General features: G+C 47.2%; 1 pseudogene; it reads right to left on the bottom strand.

The window, feature by feature from the left end:
* LOC117970922 (calcium/calmodulin-dependent protein kinase type II subunit beta-like) overlaps positions 1-17,996 on the bottom strand; it is a 40,326-nt pseudogene that overhangs the window by 17,345 nt on the left and 4,985 nt on the right.

The raw sequence follows: 17,996 nt of genomic DNA, 5'->3' as shown, positions 1-17,996 counted from the left end.
TTTACAATGCTTCCCTATGCTTTACCACACCTCTCTGTGCTTTACAATGCTTCCCTATGCTTTACCAGACCTCTCTGTGCTTTACAATGCTTCCATATGCTTTACCACGCCTCTCTGTGCTTTACAATGCTTCCCTATGCTTTACCAGACCTCTCTGTGCTTTACAATGCTTCCCTATGCTTTACCAGACCTCTCTGTGCTTTACAATGCTTCCATATGCTTTACCAGACCTCTCTGTGCTTTACAATGCTTCCCTATGCTTTACCAGACCTCTCTGTGCTTTACAATGCTTCCCTATGCTTTACCAGACCTCTCTGTGCTTTACAGTGCTTCCCTATGCTTTACCAGACCTCTCTGTGCTTTACAGTGCTTCCCTATGCTTTACCACACCTCTCTGTGCTTTACAATGCTTCCCTATGCTTTACCAGACCTCTCTGTGCTTTACAATGCTTCCCTATGCTTTACCACACCTCTCTGTGCTTTACAATGCTTCCCTATGCTTTACCAGACCTCTCTGTGCTTTACAGTGCTTCCCTATGCTTTACCAGACCTCTCTGTCCTTTACAGTGCTTCCCTATGCTTTACCACACCTCTCTGTGCTTTACAATGCTTCCCTATGCTTTACCAGACCTCTCTGTGCTTTACAATGCTTGCCTATGCTTTACCAGACCTCTCTGTGCTTTACAGTGCTTCCCTATGCTTTACCAGACCTCTCTGTGCTTTACAGTGCTTCCCTATGCTTTACCACACCTCTCTGTGCTTTACAATGCTTCCCTATGCTTTACCAGACCTCTCTGTGCTTTACAATGCTTGCCTATGCTTTACCAGACCTCTCTGTGCTTTACAATGCTTCCCTATGCTTTACCACATCTCTCTGTGCTTTACAATGCTTCCCTATGCTTTACCAGACCTCTCTGTGCTTTACAATGCTTCCCTATGCTTTACCAGACCTCTCTGTGCTTTACAATGCTGCCCTATGCTTTACCACACCTCTCTGTGCTTTACAATGCTTCCCTATGCTTTACCACACCTCTCTGTGCTTTACAGTGCTTCCCTATGCTTTACCACACCTCTCTGTGCTTTACAGTGCTTCCCTATGCTTTACCAGACCTCTCTGTGCTTTACAGTGCTTCCCTATGCTTTACCAGACCTCTCTGTGCTTTACAGTGCTTCCCTGTGCTTTACCAGACCTCTCTGTGCTTTACAATGCTTCCCTGTGCTTTACCAGACCTCTCTGTGCTTTACAATGCTTGCCTATGCTTTACCACACCTCTCTGTGCTTTACAATGCTTCCCTATGCTTTACCAGACCTCTCTGTGCTTTACAATGCTTCCCTATGCTTTACCAGACCTCTCTGTGCTTTACAATGCTTCCATATGCTTTACCAGACCTCTCTGTGCTTTACAATGCTTCCCTATGCTTTACCAGACCTCTCTGTGCTTTACAATGCTTCCCTATGCTTTACCATGCCTCTCTGTGCTTTACAATGCTTCCCTAGCTTTACCAGACCTCTCTGTGCTTTACATTGCTTCCCTATGCTTTACCAGACCTCTCTGTGCTTTACAATGCTTCCCTACGCTTTACCAGACCTCTCTGTGCTTTACAATGCTTGCCTATGCTTTACCATACCTCTCTGTGCTTTACAATGCTTCCCTATGCTTTACCATGCCTCTCTATGCTTTCCCATGCTTTCACTGTGAACTCACAAAGTGTACAGTGTTGATGCCGAGCCTGCTCCACTCAGTGGCTGAGATCCCTAGCTAGTCGATCCCTCACAGTGGTATTGTTGGGCTCACTGAGTTGTCTATCCTAACAGGTTTACCTTCTCAAGGGTTTACTGCATCAGAGCAGGCGATGCGGTCAGGCTGTGGAGCTGTGAGAGAGCAGGCACTGACAGACAGAGTTACAGAACCATGGACACGTAGGGACAGAGACAGGACAGCAGCACAGCCTGAGAGAGCAGGCACTGACAGACAGAGTTACAGAACCATGGACACGTAGGGACAGAGACAGAGACAGAGACAGGACAGCAGCACAGCCTGAGAGAGCAGGCACTGACAGACAGAGTCACAGAGCCAGGGACACGCAGAGACAGAGAGAGACAGAGACAGGACAGCAGCACAGCCTGAGAGAGCAGGCACTGACAGACAGAGTCACAGAGCCAGGGACACGCAGAGACAGAGAGAGACAGAGACAGGACAGCAGCACAGCCTGAGAGAGCAGGCACTGACAGAGTCACAGAGCCAGGGACACGCAGAGACAGAGAGAGACAGAGACAGGACAGCAGCACAGCCTGAGAGAGCAGGCACTGACAGACAGAGTCACAGAGCCAGGGACACGCAGAGACAGAGAGAGACAGAGACAGGACAGCAGCACAGCCTGAGAGAGCAGGCACTGACAGAGTCACAGAGCCAGGGACACGCAGAGACAGAGAGAGACAGACAGCAGCACAGAGAGAGAGAAAGGGGGGGAGAGAGAGAGGGAGGGAGGGGGAGAGGGAGCGAGAGAAGGAGAGGGAGACAGAGGGAGAGACAGACTCAGACAGACACACACACACACACACACGCATACACACACACACACACAGACAGAGGCGCACTTACCTTCACATCGGCTTTCTTGTTCAGTAGACTCTTCGCTACTGCAGAGAGGGAGAGGGAGAGAGAGACACAGTTTAATAGTTATAATGTAATAATAACCGAGCGAGCAGCAATCGCCACGCTTCTGTCTGTCCCCGAGAAACGATCACATGGACCGCGTTCACGAGGAGAGCAAACCAAACTCCTGGGGATGCAATTCTACGTCAGGGTTAGGAGAAAAACCAAGACACCAAACAGCTCAGGAGCTCAGAAGAGGGGCCCTGACTGATCTGCACCCTCGTTCTGAGCAAACAAAGGCTAAGCAGAGAGGGACAGGGATCTGAATGTGCTGCACCCACCCCAGCCCTACTAAAACTACAGCTCCCAGCATGCCTCAGCACCGGTCGTAACAGTGAGGGATGATGGGACCCGTAGTTCTTTTTTTTATACCGGCAGCTGAAGAAGTCGTACTAAAATGATCAGGGCTACAAGAAATCAGAATAAAAACTACAGCTCCCAACATGCCTCAGCACCAGTCGTAACAGTGAGGGATGCTGGGAGCTGTAGTTCTTGTTTTCCACAGGCTGCGGATGCATTGATAAAATAACCAGCCCTGGGTACAGTTAAAATCCCTCCCCCTTTCTACAGGTCACACATTACTTAGTTGTTTGGTTCAGTTTGCAGGGGGGATGTTTCGCACGCTCGGACACAAACGTGCAGCTTGTAAGGGACTTGTGTTAATGCGTCCTACAATATGCACACAGGAAGGTCTCGTGAATGGGAAAGGGCAGCGTGACGAAGTATTCCTGCCCCAGCATGCGTCGTGCAAGACCGTCTATTGCACTCGGATTAGTAATTAGCAGGGATCCTAGTTTTCCGCAATTAAAAATTAAATAAAAAATTCTCCCATTAAAAATATATTATTTATTGCTTAGCAGACGCCCTTATCCAGGGCGACTTACAATTGTTACAAGATATCACATTATTTTTACATACAATTCTCCATTTATACAGTTGGGTTTTTACTGGAGCAATCTAGGTAAAGTACCTTGCTCAAGGGTACAGCAGCAGTGTCCCCCACCGGGGATTGAACCCACGACCCTCCGGTCAAGAGTCCAGAGCCCTAACCACTACTCCACACTGCTGCGTTATTCTGCAATTGAAATAAAAGGTTTGAACTGCAGCTCAGTTTCAATGTGACACGCCAGGAGCAGCTTTATTGCACACGTATGTTCACATACATGTAAAGCAATATTGCCTGCATGGAGGATTAGAGGATTAGCAATTTTTTTTTTTTTTTTCATCCCAGACAGCGGAGAAAATCTGTGTTTTTCCGCAGCAAATGGATTCCTAGGATTCCTGGTAATTAGTTCTCATACTTCATTACACCACTCCAGTTACTTGCCCTTAGAATGAGCAGCTTCCAGTGTTTAAGCAGAAACTCAGCGGATGTGAGCCCTGTACAGTGTGGGTCCCAGTGGAGGGTTAGTCTTTGCAATGGCTGATGTGAAACCGAGTCATTGCAAAGAACGAGGAACATAGACACAGAGGCTAAGAAAATATATTATACAGATTCCTTTAACAAAATACCAAAATACAATCTTAACTCCTAAACAAAATGAGTGACCGCATTTATTTATTTTTGTTAAAACAAGCAGTGACGTTACTGGTGTGACAGAACACGGAGCTCGTGGTGAGACATGCAGCAACCATACCGAAGGGCTCTTGAAGAAGCACAGGCCCTGCTTACCTTGCGACAACATTACAGAAGAGCAGAGAGACAGAGGAGAGCGGAGGAGAGCGGGGTTCAAAAAGAGAGATTGGTTCAGAGATAAGAGAAACAGTCAACAAACAACAACAGCAGTAGCAAGAAAAAAAAGAGTCCCATGCTGAAACTGCGTCCCTGGGTCAGCCATGATGGCTCAAGCGGCTCTATGGTTTACTATGCAGCGCCGGCTCCGTGTTGGAGCCAAAACGGCGTCAGTTGCATGCCCTGCTCTCCTCTATAACCCAACTGAGCAGACACGAATCTACTCTGTGGAACAAATTTACCTGAGGATGGTCTCAGGGTTCTGGGTCCACGATTTCGAGGTTTCTTTAAAAGCACGTTCAGATTAAGTCTGTAAACTTGCTTTGAAGAGACGACACTTTCCAACGTTCCGTGTACTCGATCGTAAAGGTGAGGGAAGGACGGCTTTTCTTGTTTTGAAATCAACACCATCAATGAATGGATTATTATTATCATTTATTAAATACCTGTCGATAAATACTTCTTAAAAGCGATTCCAAGTCTCAGCGCAAGCCTACCGAAGACGTTTTTAAGAAGATTTTAAGATTCCCCCCCCACCTCTAGAATTGAAAGAACGCAGGCAGGTGTGGCTGAGTGTGGATTAAGAGGTTTTAAGAGGTTCTAAATAAGTTTTTCAGAGGTTTTCAGAAGTTATTTTCTTGCCCCACCTCCCCTCTCGCTGGCTGGACAGATAAAAAACAGCGCCCCATCCATTCTGCATGCACAAGACCAGTAGCCCCCATGCAACTGGGCAAACTGGGAACAGAGCTGGAGAGACTGGATCTTTGTCTGGCAAGCAGGACAAGCCCCTGGACCCGACTGCCAGAAACGGAAACCAGCTTTGCTGCAAACGCACAGTCGATCGGAGCTCCACACAGCCCTGTCCTTCCGGACACAGATAACTGGGAATTCTCTATCGTCCAATCCCAATATAGCCCCCCCCTCCCTCCCTCCCTCCCTCCCTCCCTCGGCACATGCACCCAGGCCAGCTGACACATGCAGCATTCGGAGGTCTGACTGGCAGGCTGTGGTGGTGGGGGATAAGAGAGAGAGAGAGAGAGGGAAGGAGGCAGAGGGAGAGAGGGAAGGAGGGAGGGAGAGGGAGGGAGAGGGAGAGGGAGAGGGAAGGAGGGAGGGAGAGGGAGGGAGAGGGAGAGAGGGAGAGGGGGAGAGGGAAGGAAGGAGAGGGAGTTTGAGCAAGCGTTTGTTGCTGTAAGTACAGCTCTGGCCAAAAGCATGATGTTAAATAAAAGGTCGAAATTGCGTTTCATATAGTTTTTTATTTTTATTTTTTAAAATGTTTTTATTATTATGTCTCAATCTTCACATTCTAGGTGATGCAAAACCTTCGGCCACAGCTGGGTATATCTACAGAGATATATAGAGATATGTAATGGGAAGATGTGGTACTGCAGGCATTCTCTGTTTTACAGCAGAGAGACAGACAGACAGATAGAGACAGAGAGACAGACAGAGGGAGAGACAGAGAGACAGAGGCAGACCGATAGAGAGAGAGAGAGAGAGAGAGAGAGAGAGAGAGAGAGAGGCAGGCAGACAGATAGAGAGAGAGAGAGAGAGAGGCAGACAGATAGAGAGAGAGAGAGACAGATAGACAGACAGAGGGAGAGATAGAGACAGATGGACAGACAGACAGAGAGACAGAGGAAGACAGAGAGACAGAGAGACAGAGGGAGAGATAGAGACAGACAGACAGACAGAGGGAGAGACAGAGGCAGACAGACAGCGAGTTTCGTGGCTGCGTGGCTACCTTGTTCCACCAGGCTTGAAGTGGTGGTGGCGGCAGAGGCAGCAGCAGTCACTGCAGCAGCAGCAGCAGCAGCCGTGGTCTGTCTGCCAACTGTTACACACACCCGAGAGAGAGAGAGAGAGAGAGAGAGATAGAGAGAGGGGGGGGGAGAGAGAGAGAGAGAGAGAGAGAGGGGGGGTGAGAGAGGGGGAGAGAGGGGGGCAAGAGAAGGGGAGAGAGAGAAAGGGGAGAGAGAAGGGGGACAGAGAGAGAGAGGGAGAGAGAGAGAGAGATGGAGGGGGGACAGAGAGAGAGAAGGAGGAAATGTTAGTAAGAGAAGAAGAAGAAGGAAGCAGCTGAAAATGAAAGAAGACTGTTTTTATCAAATGAACGCTTGTTTAAAATGACTTTTTTTTTTAAAGAAAAATTGATTTCAGGACTTCAGACTATTTCCCCACATGGTCTGAACCTGGAAGCATTCCTTTTAGAATCTGAACTCCACCTCGGAACGGTCAGAGTCTCGGTGTTCTCAGAACATTCTCCTGGTCAGTCACTGTGAAGCATTCCTTTTAGAATCGGAACTCCACCTCGGAACGGTCAGAGTCTCGGTGTTCTCAGAACATCCCCCTGTCAGTCACTGTGAAGCATTCCTTTTAGAATCGGAACTCCACCTCGGAACGGTCATAGTCTCAGCGTTCTCAGAACACTCCCCCTGTCAGTCACTGTGAAGCATTCCTTTTAGAATCGGAACTCCACCTCGGAACGGTCAGAGTCTCGGTGTTCTCAGAACACTCCCCCTGTCAGTCTCCCACACTGAAACAGCAGCGTCAGTCTGCCCGGCTATTTCTACCAGGCTCTCTGAAGAAGGAGGTGCGGCTCATTATTAAAACAGAGAGCTTCCAGTTTATCAGCCACTTTTCTTCATCAAGTATTTCTAGTGATTGATGAGCATCCTGCTGATAGAGCTGGGCGCTGTTTCTGAACTCCCTCTCTCTCTAAATATATATGTACAGTCTACACACAGCAGCGTGCCCGTGTATTAGGACACCCCATCGCTTCTGTAGTTCTGATTTACTGTGCGTCTGAAATCAAACTGCTGGAGGTGAAACTCCAAAACAGGCAAGTGGGCGATTGTCTCATTTAATGGATGATTTTAACAGACCACACGTGCGATTCATTTAAAATAGTCACGAGAAAAGGAGCACAGAGCCACACGCGATAAAACGCAGGAGACTTTTTAGAAGTTGTTTAAGACGCCTGATTAAAGCACAAAGCGGTCTGACATTTTCACACACGAGTGTGTTTCTATATCACTGATTACTGAGCGGAGATTGAAATTCTCACACCCAGAGGTTTGCATGCAGGCGGGTATATGAAGGATATCAATGGCAGATCAGGAGGTGTTCTGATACATTCGCACACGGCTGTATATTATATTATATATTATTATATATTAGTAAAAATCTCTGCTATGGGACAAATGCAGCCAGGAAGCAAAAAGAACGCAAATTCATTTTCCAGTGAGTCACTGTGGAGCCTCTTGGAATGAACATTCTATGGTGACGTCATCGTGACATCATCATCCCGCTGAACGTTCCTCTTGAAGGACAGCTGGTTTCTAACAGCGGCTTTTCCCATCCATGACATAAGCAAGCCTTGTTAAGCACAATATATAAAAACGCAACATTTGCCATTTCCAAAGTGCTGCAGCTTCCAGGCATGAAGTCCTCAGAGCCCCGGAGCCTGGCCTTGCCCGCTATTCTTTTTATAAACCCGCTGCGTGACTCACCCCTTCTCTTAATAAAAATGGAATCAGCCGTTCAAACACAGAGAGAGGGAGCGAGAGAGAGAGCGAGAGAGAGAGTGAGAGAGAGGGGGAGGGAGAGAGAGAGCTAGAGGGGGAGGGAGAGGGAGAGAGAGAGAGAGCTAGAGGGGGAGGGAGAGGGAGAGAGAGAGAGAGAGAGAGAGAGCGCTCTGAAGGCAGGAGGCCTGACCTTTTCAAACAGCAGCGAGGCCCAATCTGTGCTGACAGCCTCTGGTCATCTCGCCAGCTCTCCGTACACACGGCCTCACAAATCAGACTCGTGGAGAGTTTTTATACAGAGAGGACTATAAATGGATTTATTTAGCCAGGATAGAGCCTTTGACCCTGACCCCCCTGACCCTGACCCCCCTAATCCTGACCCTGACCCCCCTAATCTGGACCCTGACCCCCCTAATCCTGACCCTGACCCCCCTAATCCTGAACCTAACCCGCATAATCCGGACCCTGACCCTCCCTAATCCGGACCCTGACCCCCCTAATCCTGACCCTGACCCCTCTAATCCTGACCCTGACCCCCCTAATCCTGACCCTGACCCCCCTAATCCTGACCCTGACCCCCCTAATCCGGACCCTGACCCACCTAATCCGGACCCTGACCCCCCTAATCCTGACCCTGACCCCCCTAATCCTGACCCTGACCCCCCTAATCCTGACCCTGACCCCCCTAATCCGGACCCTGATCCCCCTAATCCTGACCCTGACCCCCCTAATCCGGACCCTGACCACCCTAATCCTGACCCTGACCCCCCTAATCCTGACCCTGACCCCCCTAATCCGGACCCTGACCCCCCTAATCCGGACCCTGACCCCCCTAATCCTGACCCTGACCCCCCTAATCCTGACCCTGACCACCCTAATCCTGACCCTGACCCCCCTAATCCGGACCCTGACCCACCTAATCCTGACCCTGACCCCCTAATCCTGACCTTGACCCCCCTAATCCAGACCCTGACCCACCTAATCCTGACCCTGACCCTGACCCCCCTAATCCGGACCCTGACCCCCCTAATCCGGACCCTGACCCCCTAATCCGGACCCTGACCCTAACCGTTTTTTGGAATACACTTGTGTACTTACATATATTATCCAAAAACATTTACACATTTAGTACATGCTAACTATGCATGACAACACTGTAATGCTGTGTAATCACACATGTATTCACTGAGTAAGTGCTCTGTAAATACACAGTAATGAGAGACGCTCAATGTGTTACAGAGCATTTTACAGCACCAGGAATCAGCAGCTCTCCTGTAAAATGCTCTAAAAAATCAGAGGAGACTGATCCGAACGAAGTATCAAATTCAACTGCATTGAACCAGGCACAAAAAGCGTTTGAATGAAAATCGAACCAACCTGACAAATACTTCCACCAAATATATATTCAAGCAAACCTGCATCCCCTCCAAGTGACAGCTGTGCAGACTGCATAAGCTCCCTGACCCCTGACCTCCAACCATCAATCGCCAATCACACAAGGGGGTGGGAGGAGCCGCCACCTTTGTCAGGAGCTGAACTCTGATTGGTTGGTTTCAAAGCTCGCATTGTGAAAGGCACAGACAGTTTTTTTAGGTGGGTTTATACGCCAATGTGTTTTACTTACCAGAGAAATTCCGTGTGACCAGCATGGTGGTCAGTATGGCGCCCTGCGGAGAACAAGAGAGAGCGTGGGTCACTGCTGGACAGCTGGACAGGCCACATTTCAGCCTTCACAATTTCAATCTCGTGGCTTTCCAGATACTTAATAAAAAACTACAAAATTGAAAAATGTGACATTTCGAAATCTAACATGAAATACTTACTATGCTACTATTATGGCTTCCGGTAGACTTTTTGTGATAACATTTTTGTAGTTTCTTTGATTACATGATGTTAAATAAAATATCTAAATTAATGTTCCTATAGTTTGTTTTTTTAAAATTATGTCTCAATCCTAAAATTCTAAGTGATGCAAAACTTTTGACTGTAGCTGAACACGGTCTTTTTTCATTCTCAAAATTGTTTTTTGTTCTAGCGTTCTAGCGTTCTCGCATTCTAGGGTTCTAGTGTTCTAGCATTCTCGTGTTCTAGGGTTCTAGTGTTCTAGCGTTCTCGTGTTCTAGCGTTCTCGTGTTCTAGCATTCTCGTGTTCTAGAGTTCTAGCGTTGTCGTGTTCTAGCGTTCTCGTGTTCTAGAGTTCTAGCGTTCTAGTGTTCTAGCGTTCTAGTGTTCTTCTGTTCTTCGTCCGGGTCTGGAACAACATTGAAACTCACAGCACGAAATCGACAGCGTTTAGATATTGTCAGGAAAGTAAACAGAGTTCACAAAGTTCAGCTTCACGCACACGCAGTTAGGCAAGATATATAAGACAGGCACTCTGGAGTGCTATTGAGAAAAGCTCCCTGAATCCTCTCCTGACGACACATCTCCGTACCTAAGCTTTCTCCCAGAACATCGGAAACCAATCAGTGTCTGATTCCTGTTTAAAACGAGCTGCTACATCGTTTACATATTCATATATATTCATATATATGCAACTGAATAGTTTGGGGTCAGACTTTAAGAGTATTACATTGCATATCATAGAGGACTTCTAGTGGAAACGTTTGCCATTGAATTGACACTGAAGACGCTGAGAAAGACTTCTAGTGGAAACGTTTGTCATTGAATTTACACTGAAGACACTGAGAAAGACTTCTAGTGGAAACGTTTGCCATTGAATTTACACTGAAGACGCTGAGAGAGACTTCTAGTGGAAATGTTTGCCATTGAATTTACACTGAAGACGCTGAGAAAGACTTCTAGTGGAAACGTTTGCCATTGAATTTACACTGAAGACGCTGAGAAAGACTTCTAGTGGAAACGTTTGCCATTGAATTGACACTGAAGACGCTGAGAAAGACTTCTAGTGGAAACGTTTGCCATTGAATTTACACTGAAGACGCTGAGAGAGACTTCTAGTGGAAACGTTTGCCATTGAATTTACACTGAAGACGCTGAGAAAGACTTCTAGTGGAAACGTTTGCCATTGAATTTACACTGAAGACGCTGAGAGAGACTTCTAGTGGAAACGTTTGCCATTGAATTCACACTGAAGACACTGAGAACGACTTCTAGTGGAAACGTTTGCCATTGAAGTCACACTGAAGATACTGAGAGAGACTTCTAGTGGAAACGTTTGCCACTGAATTGACACTGAAGACACTGAGAGAGACTTCTAAAAAAAAACTCACCTTGAGTTTTCTCCGGGCGTTGAATTTCTTGAGACACTCGACGGTCTCCTGCCTGTGCATCATGGAGGCCACGGTGGAGCGTTGCTGTGGAGAGAGACGAGGCACATGGGGCTCAAAACAGAGAACGCAGAGCAGGGCTGGGATGAGGCTGAGAACGCGTCTAGCACCGCACCCAGCGCTTCAGAAAAGTCTGCCGCTGTAAATCTGCATGATAAAATTGCATCCCCCACCCCCACTGCCCCCCCCACGTCCTCTCCCCTGCATTGACCAGAGTTTGACCTGTTCTGTTTTTTCTATGCTGTGCTGTCCCTCTGTGTGCTTTGCAATGCTTGCCTGTGCTTTCACTCTTGAGAAACACTTTGATAGCCTTGTACTGTGCTTTAAAATATCGCTCTGTGTTTCATTTCTGTATTGCACGCCAGCTTCTTGACCAGGTCTCCCTTGAAAAAGAGATTTTAATCCCTAATGGGATATTCCTGGTTAAATAAAGGTTAAATTATTATTACTATTATTATTATTATTATTAGCAGTGCTATAATAATCCGATCTGTCTCTGGAGTGTCGCTGTGTGTGCTGTAGTGCCGGAGCTGTCCTGCAGGGGGCGGTACTCACGCAGACCCAGGGGTGGTTGAGAGCCTCCTGCGCGGTGATCCTCTTGACCGGGTTGATGGTCAGCATCTGGTTGATGAGATTCTTTGCCTCGGGGGTGACTGTGTCCCACTCCGGGGAGGGGAACTGGGGGAGAGAGAGTAGGGGGGGGGTCTCAGGATCCAGTCGCTGACACTGCTGACTGTGCCCTGCTATCACGACATTTTAAACGCTGTGCCGTTGTTTCATTAAAAAAAAAAAAAACTGTTTTATTATTTGCTTTTTTTATTTGGGCTACCCTTTGATGAGATTGAGAAATTATTATTAAGACACTGAGAATGACTTCTAGTGGAAACGTTTGCCATTGAATTTACACTGAAGACGCTGAGAGAGACTTCTAGTGGAAACGTTTGCCATTGAATTAACACTGAGAAAGACTTCTAGTGGAAACGTTTGCCATTGAATTTACACTGAAGACACTGAGAAAGACTTCTAGTGGAAACGTTTGCCATTGAATCTACACTGAAGACGCTGAGAAAGACTTCTAGTGGAAACGTTTGCCATTGAATTCACACTGAAGACGCCGAGAATGACTTGTACTCAAGCGTTTGTCGTTGAGTTTATTACATCTCTTTGAGCATTTCTAGATTCAGCAGGGCTCAGTGTTTAACAGGTCAGTGGTTCTTCGTGGATGGCTATACCGTGCATTGACCAGAGTTTGACCTGTTCTGTTTTTTCTATGCTGTGCTGTCCCTCTGTGTGCTTTGCAATGCTTGCCTGTGCTTTCACTCTTGAGAAACACTTTGATAGCGTTGTACTGTGCTTTAAAATATCGCTCTGTGTTTCATTTCTGTATTGCACGCCAGCTTCTTGACCAGGTCTCCCTTGAGAAAGAGATTTTAATCCCTAATGGGATATTCCTGTTCAAATAAAGGTTAAATCATTATTATTATTATTATTATTATTATTATTATTATTATTATTATTATTATTATTATTACCGGGGCAGGGTCCCCCTGTTACTCACATCGTAGGCGCCAGCTTTGATCTGCTGGTAGAGTTTGTGTTGATCTTCATCCCAGAAAGGGGGGTACCCCACAAGAAGGATATACAGGATCACCCCTAAAATGAAAGCCACCGCAGACACACAGATCAATACAGCAATACATCAATACATCAATACATCAATACATCAACACATCAACACATCAGCACATCAATACATCAATACATCAACACATCAATACACCAATACATCAACACATCAACACATCAGCACATCAATACATCAACACATCAACACATCAGCACATCAATACATCAACACATCAACACATCAATACATCAACACATCAACACATCAGCACATCAATACATCAACACATCAGCACATCAGTACATCAACACATCAGTACATCAATACAGGCAAAGAAACAAGACGTCAGACCTACAGCTGCGGCAAACGTTTAGCATCACCGAGAATTTTACGATTGAGACAATTAACAATATATATATATATATGAACATAATTCAGATCCTTTATTTAACATCATGTAATCAAAGACACTGCAATATCGCTACTGGAAGCCATAACAGAAGTTCAGTAGTGTTTCATGTTAGATTTCGAAATGTGATCTTTTTTTCAATTTTTTTCAATGTGATCTTCTAGTGGAAACGTTTGCCATTGAATTTACACTGAAGACGCTGAGAAAGACTTCTAGTGGAAACGTTTGCCATTGAATTTACACTGAAGACGCTGAGACAGACTTCTAGTGGAAACGTTTGCCATTGAATTTACACTGAAGACGCTGAGAAAGACTTCTAGTGGAAACGTTTGCCATTGAATTTACACTGAAGACGCTGAGAAAGACTTCTAGTGGAAACGTTTGCCATTGAATTTACACTGAAGACGCTGAGAAAGACTTCTAGTGGAAACGTTTGCCATTGAATTTACACTGAAGACGCTGAGAAAGACTTCTAGTGGAAACGTTTGCCATTGAATTTACACTGAAGACGCTGAGAAAGACTTCTAGTGGAAACGTTTGTCATTGAATTTACACTGAAGACGCTGAGAAAGACTTCTAGTGGAAACGTTTGCCATTGAATTTACAATGAAGACGCTGAGAAAGACTTCTAGTGGAAACGTTTGCCATTGAATTTACACTGAAGACACTGAGAAAGACTTCTAGTGGAAACGTTTGCCATTGAATTTACACTGAAGACGCTGAGAAAGACTTCTAGTGGAAACGTTTGCCATTGAATTTACACTGAAGACGCTGAGAAAGACTTCTAGTGGAAACGTTTGCCATTGAATTTACAATGAAGACGCTGAGAAAGACTTCTAGTGGAAACGTTTGCCATTGAATTTACACTGAAGACGCTGAGAAAGACTTCTAGTGGAAACGTTTGTCGTTGCACTTTGTTTTTAGTTCCTCTTGGACTTACCGCATGCCCAGATATCTACGGGTTTTCCGTACGCTTCTTTCCGCAGCACCTCGGGAGACAGGTATCCTGGCGTTCCGGCAAATCCTGGGAAAGGACAGGGAGCGTGAGGCGGGAACGCAGCCACAGAAACACGCTGACAGAGACTGAGCCACGCCCGGGCTAGCGACAATACTGCTAGCACTGTTAGCAGCAGCAGTCATGTTATTATCAGTATTAGAATTACACACAGCCTGCACCGGACCGTGTGTTGTGCAGTGCCCCCTGCTGTGACTAAGTGTGGCTCTGTGTGGCTCAGCGTGTCTCTGTGTGGCTCAGTGTGGCTCAGTGTGGCTCAGCGTGTCTCTGTGTGGCTCAGTGTGGCTCTGTGTGGCTCTGTGTGTCTCTGTGTGGCTCAGTGTGGCTCAGTGTGTCTCTGTGTGGCTCTGTGTGGCTCAGCGTGGCTCAGTGTGTCTGTGTGTCTCAGCGTGTCTCTGTGTGGCTCAGTGTGGCTCAGTGTGGCTCAGCGTGTCTCTGTGTGGCTCAGTGTGGCTCTGTGTGGCTCTGTGTGTCTCTGTGTGGCTCAGTGTGGCTCAGTGTGTCTCTGTGTGGCTCTGTGTGGCTCAGCGTGGCTCAGTGTGTCTGTGTGTCTCAGCGTGTCTCTGTGTGGCTCAGTGTGGCTCTGTGTATCTCAGTGTGTCTCTGTGTCTCTGTGTGGCTCAGCGTGGCTCAGTGTGTCTCTGTGTGTCTCAGCGTGTCTCTGTGTGGCTCAGTGTGGCTCAGCGTGGCTCTGTGTATCTCAGTGTGTCTCTGTGTGTCTCAGTGTCTCTGTGTGGCTCAGCGTGGCTCAGTGTGTCTCTGTGTCTCTGTGTGGCTCAGCATGTCTCTGTGTGGCTCAGCGTGGCTCTGTGTATCTCAGTGTGTCTCAGTGTCTCTGTGTGGCTCAGCGTGGCTCAGTGTGTCTCTGTGTGTCTCAGTGTCTCTGTGTGGCTCAGTGTGTCTCTGTGTCTCTGTGTGTCTCAGCGTGGCTCAGTGTGTCTCTGTGTGTCTCTGTGTGTCTCTGTGTGTCTCAGTGTCTCTGTGTGTCTCTGTGTGGCTCAGCATGTCTCTGTGTGGCTCAGCGTGGCTCTGTATCTCAGTGTGTCTCTGTGTCTCTGTGTGTCTCAGTGTCTCTGTGTATCTCAGTGTGTCTCTGTGTGGCTCAGTGTGGCTCTGTGTGGCTCAGCATGTCTCTGTGTGGCTCAGTGTGGCTCTGTGTGTCTCAGCGTGGCTCAGTGTGTCTCTGTGTGTCTCTGTGTGTCTCAGTGTCTCTGTGTGTCTCAGCGTGGCTCATTGTGTCTCTGCGTCTCTGTGTGTCTCAGCGTGGCTCAGTGTGTCTCTGTGTCTCTGTGTGTCTCAGCGTGGCTCAGTGTGTCTGTGTGTCTCTGTGTGTCTCAGTGTCTCTGTGTGTCTCAGCGTGGCTCTGTGTGTCTCTGTGTCTCTGTGTGTCTCAGCGTGGCTCAGTGTGTCTCTGTGTGTCTCAGTGTCTCTGTGTGTCTCAGCGTGGCTCAGTGTGTCTCTGTGTCTCTGTGTGTCTCAGCGTGGCTCAGTGTGTCTCAGTGTCTCTGTGTGTCTCAGCGTGGCTCAGTGTGTCTCTGTGTCTCTGTGTGTCTCAGCGTGGCTCAGTGTGTCTCTGTGTCTCTGTGTGTCTCAGCGTGGCTCAGTGTGTCTCTGTGTCTCTGTGTGGCTCAGCGTGGCTCAGTGTGGCTCTGTGTATCTCAGTGTGTCTCTGTGTGTCTCTGTGGCTCTGTGTGTCTCAGCATGGCTCAGTGTGTCTCTGTGTGTCTCAGCGTGGCTCAGTGTGTCTCTGTGTCTCTGTGTGTCTCAGCGTGGCTCAGTGTGTCTCTGTGTCTCTGTGTGTCTCAGTGTGGCTCTGTGTATCTCAGTGTGTCTCTGTGTGTCTCTGTGTCTCTGTGTGGCTCAGCGTGGCTCAGTGTGGCTCAGCGTGTCTCTGTGTGGCTCAGTGTGTCTCTGTGTGGCTCAGCGTGTCTCTGTGTGCCTCAGTGTCTCTGTGTGGCTCAGTGTGGCTCTGTGTGTCTCAGCGTGGCTCAGTGTGTCTCTGTGGTTGATGGTTTCACTCACCGAACCATGCCTGCTGCTCTCCCTGCACCTCGATGGCCAGTCCGAAATCAGCCAGCTTCACGGCTGCGTTTTTACACTTACTGGCCAGGAGCAGGTTCTCAGGCTACAGAGAGGAGAGGAAACATGAATCTGAGAAAACTGACACATGCACACGCACACGCACGCACACGCACACACGGGGGGGGGGGGGGGGGGTTAATCTAAAACCTCTTTTCCCTCTGTCTGTAATTTAAAGCTGTGTTCTGAAACCAGAGGCCCAGTTCACAAGACTTTAGAGGACTGTTTTTTCAGGTAAGACTGCAGGGCTGGGAATCAGACTCCTATTGCACAGCAGTGTCACCCAGTCCAGGTTTTACTAGCAGCTTGATCAGCCCACAGTGTGTCTGCCTGTAAGAGGTTAAACGCTGTTTTGAAAGATTACAATAAACTGTAAAAAAAGAAAAAAAGTTTCAACTCCCTAGAGTTTCGTTTATCGGGCCCCAAAGAACCAAACGGCTCAGGAATTTGATTTGATTTCATTTCCTTTAAAAAAAAAAAAATATTAATATTGATTTTTTTTTTCTTCTGAAAATAATATTGGATTAGAGAGACTGGAGACAGGAATTGCGCAATGCTGATCAAATCCACTGCAGAGAGGCAGAGAGATTCTTAACACAGCCCGCGTTAACCCTTCACAGCCTGGATCTCCTGGGAGCTGCAGAATGGAGATGGGACGAGGAGAGATCAAACCAGAGATCAAATCATAATGATGATGAGAATAATAATGACAATGATAGTAATGATAATGATGGGGCAGCAGTGTGGAGTAGTGGTTAGGGCTCTGGACTCTTGACCGGAGGGTCGTGGGTTCAATCCCAGGTGGGGGACACTGCTGCTGTACCCTTGAGCAAGGTACTTTACCTAGATTGCTCCAGTAAAAACCCAACTGTATAAATGGGTAATTGTATGTAAAAATAATGTGATATCTTGTAACAATTGTAAATCGCCCTGGATAAGGGCGTCTGCTAAGAAATTGATGATAATAATAACTTACTATGCAAGGGAGTCATTATTATTATTATTATTATTATTATTATTATTATTATTATTATTATTATTATTATTATTATTAAGCTCCTAGAATGAATGTAAAACCTGGACTGACTCACACTGCTCTGCAATGGGATCTCTGAGCAGAGAATCCATCAAACTTACAACAACACGCTCAGCAAATCCTCAGCTGATGCACTATCCTTGCACTATCGCACTGCTAACATGTCACTGTAGATATAACTTGCTGTGATCCTAACTGGCTGCATCCTAGTTCATAGTGTATTCTAGTAGTAGTATTATTATTTGCACTGGCAGTAAACTACACTGTGTTTAAATATGAAGCTTGCATTGTAACCCTGTGCTGCCCTGGAACACCTGTGTGAGTCGCCTTGGATAAAGACGTCTGACAAATACATAAATAAATGGAAAAAGAAAAGGCTCTCGTTTTGCTGCTAAAGCTACACCTGCACAGGTGTCCAGGGAGGGAAGGGTTAAGTGCGCCCTGTACGTTATTGGGTTTTATTTTTAAGATTGTGTTACCGGTGCTGTTGAGATGGAGCGCCCCCCCACCCCCTCTGCCCCCCCCCCCCCCTGCCCCAGATAGAGGCAGCCCAGCGCATGACTCCCTGTCTGCTCAATCGGAGTCACTGCACCCCTGAGCTGCATTGCAGCTGCCTCGATG

Source organism: Acipenser ruthenus, unplaced genomic scaffold (assembly GCF_902713425.1).
Source record: "Acipenser ruthenus unplaced genomic scaffold, fAciRut3.2 maternal haplotype, whole genome shotgun sequence".
NCBI lineage: Eukaryota > Metazoa > Chordata > Actinopteri > Acipenseriformes > Acipenseridae > Acipenser > Acipenser ruthenus.
This window is presented reverse-complemented; position numbering and strand designations above follow the sequence as displayed.